Consider the following 19,977-nt stretch of genomic DNA (forward strand, 5'->3'; position numbering starts at 1 on the left):
GTTTAGGTTCTCTAAGTTTCAAGTAACAGCAATTAACTCTAGCTTAAGCAAGAATTGTCTAGCTACAGCAACAAAGGAAAATTATTGAAAATATTCTGGGCTTATCTTACAGAATCCAATGAAAAATTCTTTATGCAGGAACTAAGAATTCTTTTTGCAGATCTGAGCACTGAAAGGTCAGCATTCTAGAATTATCACATGGCCCAGCAACTCCACTCCTAGGTATATATATACCCATTAGAATTGAAGACAAATACTTGTATTCAAATGTTTATAGCAGCACTATAGCCAAAAGATGGAAACAACACATATATCCATCACCAGATGAATAAACAAAATGTGGTATCCATACAATAGAATATTATTCAGCCAAAACTCAAGGATATATAACCATAGAATTTTTTTCTTGCTCATGTGTCTGTGGGCTGGTTTTAGATGGGCTTGACTGTGAGCTGGAGGTTGAATTCAGGTCTGCTCTTCCTCCTCTCCTCCTCTTTGGACCAGCACATACCTGAGGCATGTTCTTTTCATGGGCACACACTAGGAACTCAAGGGGACAAGCCCAAATTCACATGCACATTTAAAGCCTTTGTTCAGTTTGTATCCTATGACTTTCCATTGACAAGTCACATAGCTGAGTCCAGCATCAACAGGGAGAGAAAATATACTCACCCTCTAGTAAACTAGAGTCTAGTGCAGCGGTTCTCAACCTGTGGGTCGCGACCCCTTCGGCAATCAAACAACCCTTTCACAGGGGTCGCCTAAGACCATCCTGCATATCAGATATTTATATTACAATTCATAACAGTAGCAACATTACAGTTATGAAGTAGCAACGAAAATAATTTTATGGTTGGGTCACAACATGAAGAACTGTATTTAAAGGGCCAGAAGGTTGAGAACCACTGGCACAGTGGGTAGAACTGCAAAGGCATGTGGCAAAGGGCATAGATACAAAAAGCATAATCAATTAGGAATAAATGCAGTCTGCCCTAAGAGAGTTTGTGATTGGCCCTTTTTGGATATAATGGCCACCTCTGGTCTAAGCAAATGTGGTTGAAGTGGAGGTATGGTCATATTTCATGAATATAAACATGGTGGCCAGGGACCCTTGTTCTGGATGGGGAACAGAAGAGGCAATCACTGTGAGCCCAACAAATACCCTAGAAAGTGTGCACTACAACCCATGGAAAATCAGAAAAGACTGGCTTAAAATCTCTGTCCTTCCACATGAACTCCAGGGCATTTACACATGATCTGTTACCTATGTGCATTCACACACACTGTCATCAGAGTACAAATATTTATCATTAAGGTGGAGAAAGATTAGCAAGGACCTGACACCATTTACAAACAGCTACTGTTGCCTCTTTAGCCACAGTTGTTATATTCCCGGTCTAACGAAAGAGTTGTAGCTGCAGCTTTGAAGAGAATCATGAAGCCTTTAATCTAGGAATGTCATGAGATTAAGTATCAGCAAGTTTGATTGAAACCTGGGCATACTGAACACAAGGCTTTATTGGATTCCAGTCTCTCACATAATTTCATAAGGGGCTCACGGGCCAAGATTAGATTAGTTTCAGTCACAATATCGTCTTCTAGTTCCATCTGATCTTCTTATTCTTTGCTTGTGATTTTAAAATTAATCCTCTGAACAGTCAGATTTTGATATGTCCAAAGCACAGTCAGCTGAGGTCTGTCTGCTTGAGGCGGAGGTTAAGAGGATGGGCAGTGGAATCAGACACGTCGGAGGTTCAGGCTTAACCTTACCATTTACCAGCTCAGTGACCTTTAGCAAAGTTACCTACCAGCTCTCAGGATTGTTATTGGGGGAGGCAGTACTGTCACAGGAGTGTTCGATGGAAAGATACCAGAAGACTGAAGGAAAGGATACAAGTTCCTATAATACAAGCAAGTCAAACAACTTACAGTTCGTAGACAACTATACAGCAGGGGAGACACAGTAGCACTCCCAATTGGGTGAGTTTGTGCTGGAGGGAAAACAGATTCTCTGACCTTCAAGAACCCAGAGAGGTCTACCACTCTTCATAAAACTGCTTGAATGGGGTGGGGAAAACCCATTACATTTTTTAAGATGCAGTTTTTGATAGTCTCATAAGGTATTTTATACCCTCCTTCACGACTTATGGAACTCTAATAAGTGTTTGTCTGTCTACATGATTCAAATTTCTCTTAACAACCTGGTACACTCTAAGCATTTGCTATGAGTGTGCATGGAAGATCTGTTTGCTAGTTGTACCTTCCCTATAGCAAGCTCAGTCTTGGACTGCTTGCAATTAACTCCAGAATAGGTAAAGCATTTAGCTAAGGTGTAAGCTTCACCAAGGTAAGAATATCTTTTATTCATAACTATATCCTTAGTACTTTTCAGTGTGATTGGCATAAAGCCAATATATAATAAATGCTAAGTTTTATAAAAAATTGGATAAATTGTCTCTATAAATCATAATTATTATTAATTTGGGGCATAATCAGTAAACAAGCTTTAACTGTTTTCTCTATTTGTTTCATTTAAGTGGCTATCACTATTGAGCATCTGCTGCATGCTGGGTACTATTTTAAACACTTTGAATAATCATCTAAATGAGCCCTAGGGAGTACAGTATTCCAATTTTGATAGATGAGGAAGTTGAGGCTTAGAAAGGGTAAGCAACTTTCCTAAGGTTATGGAGGCAGAGTGGGAATTCTCACCCAGGACTCTCCTATGCTTTCAGAATTTCTCTGGTACAGGAAGTAGCACTTTGCAGATACTTGATATATTTTCCCAGTACTTATATCTGCTAGACTTCTTCCAGTTTCTTCTGGAATTGGGTCAGAGAAAGAATTCAGCTACTCCTCCCAAGCCTGCCTTTTCAGCTTGTGTAGTATATGAAAGACAGAGCAAGTGAGACAAGAGATCAATAGGTTCTTAAAGTCAAAGAGCCTGAGGATGCACGAACTGATGAACTAACTCCAGCAGAGCCAGGAGTTTAACAGCCTGGAAGACAGTGGCTCTCAGCTTCGGCTTTACATTAGAATCCCTGGGGAGCTTTTACAGGCACCAATGCCCACGGCCAATTAAACCAGAATCCATGGGGGTGACACCCAGACACCAGAATCTTTTAAATTCCCCGGTGATTCCAATATACATCCGAGTATGAGACACACGCGAGGAGAGAATGCTACATTGCTAGCCTGCCAGTCACTCTGTGGGAAGGGGATGCAACTGATAGAATAAATGGAAGAGGAAAGTGGGAGCCCAGGTGAAACAGCAGCTGGGACCAAAGGAGAACATTGTGAAGGCTGATTACCCGGCGGTCTCTCCCCAAAGTCCTTGCAATGTACTAGTAACCTCTGATCTAAGAGGCATTCTAACTTTCATTAAAATCACACAAAGTGTAATTTTTAGCCTGGCATCATGCTTTAAAAAAATGAGGACAAGATTTGGCCTGGAGTTCTCACTAATGTATGTTCCCAGTTTCGGGTCTCAGAGCCTTCAACACTTATCTTTAAAACGGTACATTTATGTGTTACAACTTTGGTTATGAAGTTTGCAGCCTATAATTATAGAATTCTTTATTTGATGGGGGTTTTGGTTGTTTGTTTGCATATTTATTCTTAGTGATGATTATTTTCTTTTATAAAATAAATGTCAAGATGGGAAATGTATCAGATATTTGCTCCACAGGTAATAGAAATTCAGTAATTCTGCTCTAACAAGTCTAGCTCAGTGGATAGAGCATCAGCCTGTGGACTGAGGGTCCCAGGTTTGACTCTGGTCAAGGGCATTTACCTCGGTTGCAGGTTCCCAGCCCTGGTCGGAGGCGTGCGGAAGGCAACCAATCGATGTGTCTCTCTCATGTCGGTGTTTCTCTCTGTCTCTCCCTCTCCCTTCCACACTCTCTAAAAATCAATGGAAAAAATATCCTCAGGTGAGGATTAAAAAAAAAAAAAAGGAATTCAGTCATTCTTGCTGAAATGACAAATTGGTGAAATCTGAGATTGAGGAAGGCATGCCTGAAGTTCTGCCTCTTTTAAAATATTTTGTGTCTCTAGATATATTTGGAAAACTAAGCATGTGGCACTTGCTCCTCCCGCAAGGTCTGAAGTCTCCCATCTTGTACATGGATTATATCATGTAAATTTAGAAATGGCAAAGTGATGCACAACCTTTCAGATGCGAAAACCAATTAGTGTTTGTGTGGGGCTGGGGCTCTGAGAATAGAATGCTATGACCTAGTTAGCTGTCCAGGAGAAGAAAACCAGAGATGCGGAGTTTGGAACCGTAAAACACATACATTTGGAATTAATTTCTCACATTACAAAAGGGCCCATCAAAGGGTTCCTTTAAATAGAAACCTTGCATAGTGCACTTAAAATTCAATTCAACTTATAAAAGTTGAATATAAGTTATAAAATTTTAATGTACACACAGTTTTTCCGGAACGCAGCAAATGAGTAAGACGATAGCATCATGAAACTGATGTTCCTAGAAGGAATGATAAAAGAAAAAGAAAAAAAAAAACAGTCATGAGAGGATCGGGTCCATTTGCTGTTGTGGAGCAGATATTTATCAAATAAAAACCAGTAGTGTCTCCTCCTTATCGCCGAAGGTCAGATATCCTCTTTTTAATACCACCTCTCCTATGTGCTATTTTGTACTGAAACTTCCCGCTGCCTCCTTAAATGTTCTCTTTTCTTCCAAACCCTCCTTCATCTCAAATTTATTTCTCTTGCCAGCTCACCACAATCAAGTTTCAGCACCGTGTTCATGATCTCTGTAAACTCCTCCGGTCTTGTTTCTCCCTTCTTGAGTTTTCTTGTGATTTCATGGCTTCAACTCTGTCCTATTTTTCTGTCTCTCTCTCCCACCTCCCTTCCTCTAACACACACACACACACACATCTTACACACATCCATCACTCATGCACACAGTTAACCCCCAGATATGTCTGACCGTGACTGATCTGCTTCCTTTGTGAAGTCTCTAATTCTTCTCCCCTTCCAGCTTCCCCATGTCCTAATCCACTTACCCCTCTACTGCCAACATATTCTTACTTCTATAGAATTGAAGTATGCCATTACCCTACTTTAAAACCATCAATAATTCTCCATTGCCTCTAAAATTTAAGTGCAAGTCTCTCTTCCTGGAACCCCAAAGGGTCAATGATACACGTTTCCATTTTAACTCCCACGGAGCATCATACATTCCACTGGTGCTAGTCGGAGAGGGACACTGTCGCTCCTCAAATGCATTCTGGGGTTTTGGGAACCGTGTGAGGCATTTTTGGTAGTCCTAATGACTAGGAAGGTGCTAGTGATGCTTAATGGCCCTGGAGACAGAGTGTTGAACTTCTACAATGTTTTGGACAATTCTACAAAATAAAGAATTTCCTGCACAAAATAACAATAGAATCCCTGGTGACATACATTATAGGCAAACTGAAAGTTCTACCATTTTTCATTCAGGCCCTATGCTTTACCTACTGCCAACCTATTCCTTTATTCTAATTTTAAATCTTAATCCCCTCTCTACCTTGTCAAAATATTAATCAGCCTTCAGTATTAGCTCAATCAGCTTAATGAGGGAGCTTTTTCTGGGGCTACCTCATCCCCACCTGGGCCTTTCCAAGGGCCACAGCACCTTGTGCCACTTTATGCACTTACATTATTTTGTTTTATATTGTAATTATTTTTAATTCCCCATTAACTCATAAAGAAGGACAGAAATTTTCTTCTTTTCTGCTTTATTCAGGTGCCTACAATATCTTCTTTATGATTTAACTGTATGTAGTAAATATTAAATTTTTAAATTTATAATAAACTAGAGGCCCAGTGCACGAATTCGTGCACCAATGGGGTCCCTCCGGCCTGGCCTGCAGTATTGGGCCAAAACTGACTCTCTGACATTCCCCGAGGGATCCTGGATTGTGAGAGGGTGCAGGCCAGGCTGAGGGACCCCACTGGTGCATGATCGGGGCTGAGAGGAACCTGAGAGGGGTCCAGGGTGTGTCTGGCCCATCTCACTCTGGCCCGATCAGCCAGACCCCAGCAGCAAGCTAACCTACCGGTTGGAGCGTCTACCCCCCTGGTGGTCAGTGCATGTCATAGCGAGGGGTTGAGCGGCCTTAGCATATCATTAGCATATTATGCTTTGATTGGTTGAATGGCCAACCAGCTGACCAGACACTTAGCATATTAGGCTTTTATTATATAGGATTAGGAGAATCATTAGTTGGGCTATGGAAATTTTTGATCCCTACAGTTGTGTCAATTTCAAATCTCCTTTTGTCCAAAAACAATGAACCACCAGCTAACTCAAGCTTCTTTCCACCCCACTTCCTCATCATTAGGGCGTATTGTCCACCTATTTATTTTTAATAAAGAAAAGTATAGAATGTGTGAGAAGAGAAGTGACTGACACTAATTCCCAGTGGGGTTATAAAAGGAGAGGTTGCTTTGAGTTGAGATAGTTAAGAAAGAAGAGGCAGATGATGGAGATGTAGTTCAGATATAAAGAGAACAGGATGAAGAACAAACATGAAGTAATGATTATGAATATTTTTTCCTTTCTTCTTAAAAAGAATAGGCATTCCTTTCCCAACTGATCTGTAGTAGTAGTTCTTTCCTATATCGAGGGTCCACATTTAGGTAGCTCTGTTTTCAGTCTTCTATTCTGTTGCACAGGGATATTTATTTACCCCTGTGCCAATAGTGCACACTTTTAATTGCAAGTCCTGACATCTGGTAGAATAGGTCTCATCCTGACTATTCCTGACCATTCTTGTTTTTTTCATCTCCCATATAAATTTTATAATCAGCTTGCATTTTTCACACACACACATACAAAAGGATTTTGATTAGATATTTTAAAACTATAGATCAATATAGGAAGATCTGACATTTTTATTATATTGAATTTCCTGTTTCATGAACACAGTATATTTTGACACTTATTTAGATGTTCGTTAACATATTTTAGTTATATTTTATAATCTTCTCTGTGAGGTTCTTATACACCTTTTGTCATATTGATTGTTATATTCATTGTGATTGCTGAAATAATTTGAATTCATTGTTACCATATTATTTTATTCTCTGTATTTTTTTCTCACCTTATCCTTTTTTGTTTGTCTGTATTCTTTTGGATTATTTGAATATGCGCTCCATTTTTCTATTCTTTAGTGGGTACCTTAGAAACTTTAACACATTATTTAACACATTCTATATTCAGTATATTTGTTCTACTCCCAAACAAAAATGATGTCTTAGAACATTTTAGCTGCACATCATTCCCTCTTGAATTTTGTATTTCTGTCCTTACTTTAATCATGATTTTTAAAAATTCCACATCATAGATATTATTTACTTATATTATACAGTTATGGTTTATTTAGACTGACCCATATTTACTATGTAATTAATAATTATGCTTACATTTCACACCTTCCTCCTAGATAATTTTCATTTTCTTCAACTGTATCTTTAAAAATTTATTTAACATAACTCTGTTAGAAGTAAACATCTGAGCCCTGGCAAGGTGGCTCAGTTGGTTGGAGCATCGTCCCATATACCAAAAAGGTTGTGGGTTCGATTCCTGATCAGGGCACATACCTAGGTTGCAGATTCTATTCCTGTTTGGGGCATGTACAGGAGGCAACCAATGAATCAATGGATATTTTTCTCTCACATTGAAGTTTCTCTCTCTCTCTCTCTCTCTCTCTCTCTCTCTCTCTCTCTCTCTCTCTTCTTTCTCTCTTTTTAAAAAACATATCCTCAGGTGAGGAGGATTAAAAAAAAATAAACATATTTTCCTCCTGTCATGAAATATATTTTAGTTGATATAGGATTTGAGGTGTTTAATTACTTCTGACTTGCACCTTCAAGATCCATCCCACATGTTTCTGACTTGTTTTTATTAATGTTTCACTTGCGATTCTATTTGTTTTCAATCTGCCCTTTCTAACTGCTGTAAAAACTTCTTGTTGTTTTTGATATCCTACAATTTAACTATATTGTGAATAATTATAGATTTAATTTACTTTTCTTGCTTTGAATTTGTTGGGTGCATAGAATCAGAGAATTGGCATCTTTCATACATCCTAGATAATATTCAGCCACTACCTCTTCTAATATTTCTTTATCCCATATTCTTTATTCTCTATTTCTGGAAATCTAGAAGTATTTTAGATTTTCTTACTCTATTTTTCAAATTTATCAATGTCTTTTATATTTGTTTTCTACCCTATACTTTCTATATGCTGCTCCTGGTAATTTCTTCAAATCTATCTTCCAGTTCACATATACTCTCAGTAGTTAGATCTAATATGATTTCAATTAATTTCTAATTACTATTATTAGTAGAAGTTTAAATTTTTTTGCAACTTGACTGGACAGTTTTGAAAATGTCTTATTCTTTCCATGTGCTTTTAATTGCTTTTTTATTCCCATATATTTATTTTATATTCTATATTTGAATATCTGATATTTCTAACCACTGCAGTCTTTATAAATCTAATTATTTACTTTATTACTTCTGCTCATTCTTGCTCCTCATTTCATAATGTATTTAGAGATTTTTGTTTGTATTTTGAGCTCATGTTTCTTCAAACTTTATCTCTGGCAACCCCTTCTCCCCCCTGCCTATTTGGTGTACCTGGCTTCACAAATAATTTGCTTTTGCTGATTATCTAGGGAAACTAGCTTCTCAGAAACACTTTCAAACTTCAACTTGGAGTCTTACGAAACGTGTAGTAATGTTTTTGGTCTAAAACTTGTATCTGTGTGGGCTTGTGGATGAAACTTCTCAGGATAAATACATTATTTCTAATTTTCTCACCTTTTCTGAATCCAAGGATGAAGTAGGACACTTATCCTCTGCATCTCTGTGTTTAGAATGGATTTAATTTTTTCTGGTTCACCCTGGGGTTGTTCTTTGAGAACTTTTGCTTTATACTGGTATTTCTTATCTGACCTCCCACTTTACTTGGGCCCATGCTGTGTTTCCCCATGTGGTCCAATAAAATTCAAGCTTTAGACCAACAAGACTCAGTAGGAGAGCAACTTCATAGCACTTACATACATCTGGAATTATCGTTTTAGCCAACTATTTTATTGGTATCTACACTGAACTGTAAACATCGGGAAGGCATGAACTTCTCTCATTTTTGATGCTGTATCTCCAATACTAAGAACACTGTTTGGCACATGATAGGTGCTAAATACATATTTGAAAGAAATGAATGATCATGATAAATCCTTAAAAACATTATGGCCACTCAATTTTCACAACAATCTTATTAAGTAAGCTTCATGGTTTTCATCTTTCAGGTTAGAAAAACGTGAAACTCAAATAATTTAAGTAATTTGTATAAGATCATATAGTGGAAAATGGTAGTTAATAGTTGCTTCGGGGTCTGCCTGGTAGTGTTTTCATTATACCATACTGTGTCTGGAGAATAAGCTTAACCAACACGTTTGAAACATCTATATAAGAAGCAGAAACTTCTAGCCTCTGGTTTTGGCTTTGAGGAGAATCAGCTGGGAACTATCCAGAGTGCTGAAGAACCTCACTCTAAAGCTGGGCCCCATCCAATGGAGCACAGTGCACTTTCAGTCTATGCAGGGAATATTTCCCTTCTAACTCTGACTACCTCTGATACTAGCCACTTCACCTCAGCTTATGCCTGTCCATAGCAGATATTTATAATCAGCTGCTGGCACTGACAGAGACCTAACCTGAGCACAACAAACCACATCTGCTGCCTCATTCACCAGCATGCTATGGCCTAACCCTGCCCTCTCTATCTTCTTTAATCATGTCTCTGGAAGCTAGCCTGACTCCCTGGCCATATTTCCAAAACAGCAGAAACCAATTATAATATATAAAAGGACAAACTCTTTCCCTCTAGACACTTGGGGACCAGTTTTAAGGCTAACTCTATTTCAGTATGATTTCTTTATGAACCACATAGTAAAACTAGACTTTTTTCCATTTGCTCATAAATATATTCTCTACTACAGTAGTCAATTACATTTACTGTATTTTTAAAATAACCTTTTAGCTGATGTTTTGGGGCAACAAATAGACTGTCTAATAATGAGGATGTCATGAGTTTTTTAAAACTGGAAATAAAGAAAAGTACTTCAATTTTTAACTCATAAACATAAGGAAAGCCCAGAATCTTTTAGCTGATTCTGCAAATGAATAATTTTAGTATTTATAAATTTAAGGAAACACTAAAAACTTAGCATCTTTGGCTTTTTAAACTGTTTCTTTACTTATTAAATACTTATTAAAAATATGACATCTGTCGACTTTGAAAAAGACCCCGGTGTGTACCAACACATCAAATTAGTATCAAACTCTTCCTTCAACAATGTCTTCTGAGCTAGTAGAACATGTTGCCTTACTAACTCACTTAAGTTATATAGGCCTTACTCACATCTCTCTCTATATATAAAGAGCCAGGGGCCATCAGACCCGAAACAACCGAATGGACGACCAAACAGGCTGAGTGGGATATATATAAAGAGCCAGGGGCCATCAGATCCGAAACAACCGAATGGATGACCAAACAGGCTGAGTGGGATGACAAGGCAGGCAGGGGGGTTAGTGAGGGACAACCAAATGACTGAGCAGCAGGCTGCGTGGGGTGACCAGGCTGGCATGGGGGTTAGTGAGGGATGACCAAACGACTGAGCAGCAGGGCGACCAGGCCAGCAGGGGAGGGCAGTTAGGGGTGACAGGGCCAGCAGGGGAGGGCAGTTGGGGGCAATGGGTTTGGCAGGGGAGCAGTTAGGCATCGATCAAGCTGGCAGGGGAGTGGTTAGGGGGTGATCAGGCTGGCAGGCAGAAGTGATTAGGGGCAATCAGGCAGGCAGGCAGGCGAGCAGTTGGGAGCCAGCGGTCCCGGACTGTGATAGGGATGTCCGGCTGCCGGTTTAGGCCCAATCCCTGTGGGTCCCAGATTGGAGAGGGTGCAGGCTGGGCTGAGGGGAACCCCCACCCACCGTGCACAAATTTTGTGCACTGGACCTCTAGTTGTTTATATAATGAGGAGGGCTTAGACATGGTTTGCCTAATCTAGGAACAAGACAGCTCTTATCCTGGGATAGTTATCACCTCTGGGATGTAAGATGTTTTGCGACACTCACTTGCTGAAGGTCAGATATCAAGGGCATTAAGGATCTGGACTGGAAAAATATAAAAGCAAAAGGAAAGCAGTGAGAATCTAAGTAAGTGCCATAATGCCTGCCAGTTGCCTTTTACCTCTTTCTTTTTAAGCTCAAATCTTCTTGAGGTGCCCGTAATTTTTTCTAATGAACAAAAGCAGAAAAATTCTCAATATCATGGGGTGTGGGGTTGGTACAGAAAACAGCTATTCATGTTGATATGAGGGTATGAAAGAACTTGGTACACCTTCTCATTATGTCCCTTAATGTCAGCTAATAAGGAGGGTAAATTAAGGGAAGTGGAAAGGGATCTTGCAGGAAGTTATAACTATTTGCATGGAGGCAAAAATTAAGCATAGTTACCTATTTATATTTACATAAAATCTCTTCATCACAGACCTAGATGCACTACAGTGAAATAAGCAAAGAATTCCTGTATGCACACATATACACAGAAATAAAAATAAAAAGAAGACTATAAATTGATTGCTAGTGCCCTCTGATTTTCATGCTGCTGGTATCCTAAACATCATCAGAATTGGAAATAATCTGTGCTGAATTGCTGCAGGGCTCTATGTAAGAACTCGCTTTCAGTTGATGTAGACCTAAGGCAATATCGTGGCTATTTTCTGGTTGCTTTGCTCTCTAGCGCCACCTAGCAATCAGTTGACAAACCTCGTGTGGGCCCTCCAGCCCTTCTGACTGCTCTAGAAAGGAGAAAGGTTTGGAGATTTCACACTGAACAAAGGCTTTCAACCTTAAAGTTAGGGCATGTGGAAAATGTCATTCCTTTCTTTCAGTTCTTTGACTTTTAAAACCACCCTTAGTTTGAAACAGGCTTTCTCCATGAAAAAAAAAAAAAAGTAAAAAAATAGAAGAACATCAAACAAACTTCTCTTCAGAAGAGAAAGTAATGAAAAATGGGAAATTAATAAAAATGAAGATATGAGAAGAGCCCTCTGTGTGTAAAAGTGGCACCTTTTTTTATAAGCTTTAAGGACCTGCATTTATTGTAGCATAAAGCTTTGCATGCAAAGAGTGTGTGAGTGACACATCTAGGTTACAACATATGCACTTGAGAGAGAATGAGATGCAGCTCTTGCCACGGCTATTCGGATGCTATAATTTCCTGTTCTTTTCTATCCTTCAGTAGTGCTTGTTAGCAACCTGAAATGGGCTCGCTCATAACCCAAAGGGCCAGCCAGAGTATACTTCCCTCTTCAAGCGTTTTGTAATACTAATTAACGAATTCCCAGCCACAGGAACGAAACCTGCAAAGATTCGCCAGAGGCAAACGACTAAATAAATGGTGACAGTTCTCAGTTTCCAATTAGATGAAATGACATTGGGACAACGAGTAGCCCGACTTTCTAATGATGAGAGTTTTATGAGTTTTTCATTCCCGGAAATGAAGAGAGACCCTGTCCCTTTCTCCATTCATAACCAAAACAAGGGCCTACACCCACTCTTATGCACATCAAAGCACACAGATCCTGCCTTTGGCAGTGACTGTTACTGTGTAGACTGAAAGTAAGACCTGCTCCGAAAACACTGCTTTTGAGACTGCTTCTCTTTTACTGAAATGTCTGACAGGACACAGCATGGGGACCAAGAGAACAGCCGGCCTAATTAAATCTGTGCAGGCAGCAGCACCAGCGCTGTTCCACAGCCTGACGCCAGCTCGCCCAGCCCAGCTCCCTCCTCACTCCAGTGTTTGTGCTGTGAATCTCTCGCCAGCATGGCAACTGTTGCTATGTTTGCAGTAATAAGAAGTAGGTGATGCTGTGTCTCTGTAATGATTCAGATACAAAAGCAATGATTTCTAAATAGATTTCTGAAGCAGCTCTTACAATGGCGCCACACAGTTTAACGGGTTTAATTCCTCGTTGATTTTTTTTTTTCCTTCTCTCCTTTGGTAGCTCCCACGTGGACTCAATCCAACCCTCATACAATGCAAAAATGGCAGCATCCTTCCTTTTGCTTGCTAGCGTTGGAAACAGGAAGTTTCCTGTTAAAGAAGACGTTCCACAAGTCATAGTTTCTTATTCTTTCCTTGGAAACTAACAGATTGAAGTGTTTTTTGTTGTTTGTTTGACATTTAGGTAAGAAGCTAATACAGCCTGAAAAAAGGTGTGGGCCCAGAAAAAACATAATTCCTGTATTAACTAAAGTGGAATGAAAATCATCCACCATTAATATTCATATTAGCTGAGTATTTTCTATTAATGAACAGATGTTTGAAAGGCCTCAGTTGCAAAGAGGTACAAATTCACTAGTGGAGATATGTTTACCTTCCGGCATCCTCTACCAAAGAGATATCGAAAAAAGGGAAATCTTCTTTTTTTTTGGCCTTAGTTGGGCACCTATGTTCACTGCCCCCCTACATGTCACTGAATGCCAACACGGGGCCCTAGACGAGACATGATTGAGATAAGTCCACCTGCACTGATGGCAATATTAACCTCACCCAAAAGAAAACATATGACATGTTCAGACACTGTCCGCATTTCTTGTATGCCAGTCATATTATTGACTTACCATGTCTTCTACAAGGTAAGATTTATTTATCAATATTCCACAGATGAGAAAACTGGAGCACAAAAAGGATTTGCAACTAGTAAGCAGCAAGGCCACGGTTGAGCCTGGATCAGCCTGACTCCAAAGCCCACGGGCTTGGCACTGCTTGCTGAGCTGCTGCAGCCCAAGAGAGCTGCTCTCATGCTAGTCAGCCGTGTGGCGTGGGCACGGCCCTTCCTGCCTTGGGTTTCAGATTCTCATCCACACGGAAGCATGTGAGCTGGATCCTGGCTACTCAAGCTGCAGCCCATGGGCCAGCAGCTTCGGCTTCATCCCGGACCTTTTTAGAAACTCTGACTCTCAGGTCCCACAGGCACCTACTGAATCACAACCCACATTTTAACAGGATTTTCACTGATGTGAATGTGCATTAAAATGTAAGCAGCACAGGACTGGCCAGTCTCTATGGACCCTGCCCCTTCCAGCTCAAATATATTTAGAATGTTGTCCCTCTTCTTTCTGTATTTCTAGATTCAACCTCTCCTCCAATGTCAAATCATTGCTCCCCAGAAGGATTCCTAATCTCATCCTCCCACCTGATAAAAGATTTTTCTCTCTTCATTTTAATTGGCTTACCACTTTTGACTTAGTATTATGTCTATGTTGTATATGTTCCTTGAGGGGGAGAACCATCCATGTAAAATAATTTTATACCTCTACACCAGCTGGCATGGTACATTATACTAAAGAAAATCTGTCGAAAGAAATGTTGAACAAGACATTATCTTAATTTAGCTACAGATGTCATCTAGGGCTCTGATTGCAAGGTCCCATATCACCCGTTATGAACTTTTCAAAGCAAGCACTCTCCAGGAATTCTTTAAATGTGCGTCCAAAGAAACAGCTAGCACACATGACAAGAGTGGTTGTCAGACTTTTTTACTGCCCCCATCTTTTTAACACACAAATAAATGAAAGATTCAATAAAGGCCAAACTCAACTTCAAAATCTCCTCCTCTAGGAAGTCTTCCTAGATACCCACACCTGGTTATACACTCATCATGTTTTTTGCTGTCTTATCCTGTGCATATCACATGAGGGCATAGAAACTATGTTATGATCATTATAATTATGACACCTGCCCCCTTACACACACACACACACACACACACACACACACACACACACACACTTTATATTGCTTGAAGTCTTCTGTCTTTCATCTTTGCAGTCTTAATATTTATCACAATGCTTGGCACATAGTGAGTTGGTAGATATATGTATATTGAATGAATGAATGGCTTAACCAATGCAAACTTTTTTAATGCAAAGTCTTTTTATTTTGTTGTTGTTGTTTTTTGCTCCACGTTAGGTTTCATTGACACCAAGGACATGGAGAAACACAGTTCTGTGGTGAGATTTAAGAAATACTTGTTTCAGCTATGTTGGCATTCCCTACCAATATGGTACTTTAATTTAGTGTCACATGAGCTAGTCATCCAGGCACATGGACTCTGAGACTTAGAAACTCGAGTGCCTTTGGGATGCCCAAGGTTGAAAATTGAAGCAGTGTTTGCTTTTTTCCTCTCTCAGTAAGTCAGACAACCATTCATTCAACAAATATCTACAGTGCCAGGAGTTCACTAGACACTGGGATGTCAAGTAGAATACATAGTATAACCTTTCCTCTCTTTAAGTCATCTAGAATGAATGACAGACCCCAACTTTGTTTTTAACACAATTTGATACATACAATAATGGGCATGTGACTCTTAGGTCATGTAAACACAGAAGGAGGCATTACTGATTATGGCCAGATAGTCCATTGACCCACTGTCTGTGGAGGTAGGTCCAGAAGTCACCCATTTGTCCTTCTCTGGAAAGAAGAGTGAAATTAAGGAGGAAGAAGAACACTGGCTATGGACTGTCTGGCAATGAATCCATACAGAAGAGGAAAGACACTGGAAACACAGAATGAAAGATAAGGAAAGCTAGTTGGGCATGGGCTCATTAACGGCACATGGTGTAAATTTAACAGGGTTTGTGGGAGAAAGTTATAAACAGAGAATTATCCAACTGCACACAATTTCCTGAGCTCCTGTTATCCCTCTGAATGATCTACTCTATACAGTGATGGCGAACCTTTTGAGCTCGGCGTGTCAGCATTTTGAAAAACCCTAACTTAACTCTGGTGCCGTGTCACATATAGACATGTTTTGATATTTGCAACCATAGTAAAACAAAGACTTGTATTTTTATATTTATTTTATATATTTAAATGCCATTTAACAAAGAAAAATCAACCAAAAAAATGAGTTCGCGTGTCACCTCTGACACGCGTGTCATAGGTTCGCCATCACTGCTATAGGAGGATCCTATTCTTTTACTCTCTCTATATTTAAAAGGAAAATGGAACATCTAGGAATCTATTTCATGATAAAACTTCCTAACTGGATTTGTTAGGAAGGGAAAGTCTCTGGAGTTGACTTTTCTGTATCTTGGACCCAGAGAGCCAGTCCTTTCCTATCCACCTGAAAGGGGAATGAGAAATGCTTTCAGGGCCATCAGATTTGTCAAGATAAGGAATAGGTACTGGGAAGGGGAGAGCTCATATTCTTCCTTGCCTACTCAATACATTATTAGTTATCTAATACCTATTCAATCAGCTTTCAGCTAACACTAATGTATCCTGTAGGAAAGTTTCCAGCAGAAAGTAACAGAAAACTCAATGAATAGTTGTTTAATAAAACAGTGGCTGTTTTTCACACATAGTAAGAACTTTGGAAGGAGATAGTCAAGGGCAAGGGTTCTGCTGCTTGTCAGACAGTAGAAGACAGGCTCATTTTCTTTCCTTCACTGTCTTCAGCATGTGGGTCTGTCTCTGTCATGTTCGCAGCTACATGGTTACAAAATGACTGCAACCTCCCAGTTGGCACGGCTCAGTGGCTGAGTATCAACCTATGGACCAGGAGGTCACGGTTCAATTCCCAGTCAGGACACATGCCTGCGTTGCAGGCTTGATCCCCAGTGTGGGGCATGCAGGAGGCAGCCAATCAATGTTTTCTCTCATCATTGAAGTTTCTCTCTCTTCCTCTCCTTTCCTCTCTGAAATCAATAAAAAATATTTTTAAAAATGACTGCAACAGCTCCAGTTACCATATCTCCATTTAAAGAAGGCAAAAGGGGCTGTTGTGTACCAACATGTTTTTCTGTCCCATATCCTTTTAGCAGGAAATCAAAGGTCTTCTGACAGTGACTTAATTTGTCAGAACCTGGACCAGGAAAAGTGTCCCTTAAAAGAGAGGCTGAGAAAGAGGAGGAGGATTTTCTGGTCACAGAAGTGAGAATTGGTGAGCTACACTGAAAAGGGGTATCCACCTTGAAGCCAGGGATATTTGTGTTCAAATCCCAGTTCTGCCTCCTAAGAGCAGTGTGAACTTGGGCCTGCCTGAGCTTACTAAAAGAGATATCATAAGATTACCTGCATAGGTTTTTGCAAGGATTGGAGAAAATACATATAAAAGACTTAATATCACCCTGTGAAAGTGTATGTCGTTCTGTTTTAAACTAGAGATAGTCCACTGTTTCATGGATAAACACCTTCCTGAGGCTGAGAGGAGAAAGCCTATGCCTGCCTGGATTTCAGAATCCTAATTCAGCCACTCTCTGTTCCTTTCTATCACTTACTCTCTCTGAGGTACTAGGACACTCCTTCTTCTCTTAAATAACTGCCTTACCCAGGTGTTTCTTGTAGCTTTTCCTCACCTATATACACAACTTGTTTGGCAAATTCAACAATGTTGACCATTCCCTGAAAGCTACCATTTGGATTAAAGTCATAGTTGCTGCATGTTTTCTACCAAGAAGCTATTTACATGAAAATGACAGGAATCAGGAAAAAGGCCTTTCAATGATTCAATTTTTCTCCCCTTGTAATCCTTGAAAAGAAAACTATAATTAATTGTGAATGTGCCTGCTAAATGCTAGCATACTACATGAGAATAAAAAGGATTGCAAGTGCCTGAGAAACAACTAATTTAAATACATTTTTTTCTAAATAATAATAATAAAAACAATAGTAATATATCGGTTTTACCCAAATGAACATTTTTTTCATGTATATTTTTTAAAAAGCAGCCCTTTCTTGCTCAGGCAAGCTGAATCTTACACACTTCTCTTTTTTAAAAAAAATATGTATTTTTTTAATTGATTTTTTACAGAGAGGAAGGGAGAGGGATAGAGAGTTAGAAACATCGATGAGAGAGAAACACCGATCAGCTGCCTCCTGCACACTCTCCACTAGGGATGTGCCCACAACCAAGGTACATGCCCTTGACCGGAATCAAACCTGGGACCCTTGAGTCTGCAGGCTGATGCTCTGTCCACTAAGCCAAACCAGTTAGGGCCACGCTTTTCTTCAATACTATTTTTATCAGATCAACATAGAGTAAAAAATATTGAATCATAAAAGTAAAATAATTGATAACAAACTTCATGTTAAGATGTTGGTTGCTGTTTTCCAAATATGGTATACGTGAAGGAATACAAGGAAAAGGAGCACCAGGGGCAAAGGCAGAGAGAGATGGAAACCTGTGTGGCACAGCTGGAGAATAGTGAAGAGTTTGGTGTAACTAGAACAGAAATGGACTATGCATAGAAATCTAAAGTGGGAAGAAGTAGACATAAGAGAAGAACATGAAGACAAGTGAGTTCAATAACCAAGGGGAGTTGGAAAGAAGAGAACAGCCTTCCTTTATGCAGCTTCCCTTCCAGTCACTAAAACCTCAGACTCCTCACCCAGGTGGTAAGCATGCAAGGCTCTGGTGGGACTAGCTATAGCAACCAGTCGTCTTTGTTGAAAGTGCGCTGGGGCATGACTAAATTCTGACTAACCATAAATGAGCATGATTTCCGCAGCTGTGTTTAGAATGGGTCACTGGAAAGACGCAGGTGGGTAGACAAACTGGTGGAACAGATGAGTCCTGAATGACACAGACACAGTATAGCTCTGCCTTGAACCCAAGATTGGCCCCTGGGACTGTGCAAACCAGACAGCACTGCAGTGTGGCTCTTGACACTCAGCTAATACTGTAGTGATGACACCACTCACATGGTCATCTGTTTATGGGGCTGTCTCTTTCAATAGTGAGGAAAGGGAAGTAAAAATACAAAGAAACTGACATCATGATTTAAAAAAGAAGGACTTAACTTACCCAAAGGTTTCACAGCTTCTAGTTTAATCTCCACATTGAAAGGTGGATGATGAACCTGAGACCTACTGAGCTAACTGCCCAGCGTCTCAGCCATATGCCTTATTTCTCTTTATATGCATCTCCACTCCCATCTGCCTTCATCTTTTTGTGCCTGGTATAGCACTTGGCACAGGGTAGTTCCTCATCAACAGTTCATTGAGAGAAAGAACCAACACCTACCACTGACAGAGTATTACTTATTCTGTTCTGTCTTCCCTGCTGGGAGCTTCATACTATGTTCTTCAAGATGGGCATTTCACTGCCGCATGCCTCCCTCCATATGGAAAACTTCTCTCCTAACAAGCCTTATGACTAGACAGACTGTGCGAGCACCCACAGTTGGCCTTTGCTGCCTCTCATCCAGGGAAATGGCTCGACATGGAAAACCATAGATGGCTTTTGCCATCTCATGGGCATTACTCATGAAAAGATATTTCAAGGGGAAAACACACTCTTGGCTCCTTAAGGCTGATGCTAGTTTTGGATTGTTAACAAAGGCCTTGTCCAAATAATTTGTTGTTAGATCCATTGAGTACACAGGTTACTCAGTCAATGCTGCTTGACTGGCCTGAGACAACAGCAAGGTGCCTGGGGTGAGGGACTGGTTGTGGAGAAAGAGTTGGTATGACCTAGGGGGCCACTAGTGCTTTTCTAGTTCATTCATTCAGCTTAAATTTTTTTGAGCACTCAGAGTGAGATTTGCATATGTGCTTGACTGAAGCCCCATCCTTTCCCTTAAAGAACAAGTAATTGTGCCGAAACTGGTTTGGCTCGGTGGATAGAGCATCGGCCTGCGGACTCAAGGGTCCCGGGTTCGATTCTGGTCAAGGGCATGTACCTGGGTTGCGGGCACATCCCCAGTGGGGGGTGTGCAGGAGGCGGCTGATCGATGTTTCTCTCTCATCGATGTTTCTAACTCTCTATCTCTCTCCCTTTCTCTCTGTAAAAAAATCAATAAAATATATTTTAAAAAAAAGAACAAGTAATTGTAATCCGGTGCACTAAGTGCTCTTAGCAAAGTGAGTCTATGAGT

At 40.1% G+C, this 19,977-nt stretch overlaps 1 protein-coding gene across 1 annotated transcript in view; it reads left to right on the forward strand.

Moving 5' to 3' along the window:
* LOC102250129 (serine/threonine-protein kinase TNNI3K) overlaps positions 1–19,977 on the forward strand; it is a 317,621-nt gene that overhangs the window by 267,828 nt on the left and 29,816 nt on the right. The gene's annotated exons all lie outside the window — the stretch shown is intronic.

The sequence above is a fragment of the Myotis brandtii genome, unplaced genomic scaffold (genome assembly GCF_000412655.1).
Source record: "Myotis brandtii unplaced genomic scaffold, ASM41265v1 scaffold36, whole genome shotgun sequence".
Lineage (NCBI taxonomy): Eukaryota > Metazoa > Chordata > Mammalia > Chiroptera > Vespertilionidae > Myotis > Myotis brandtii.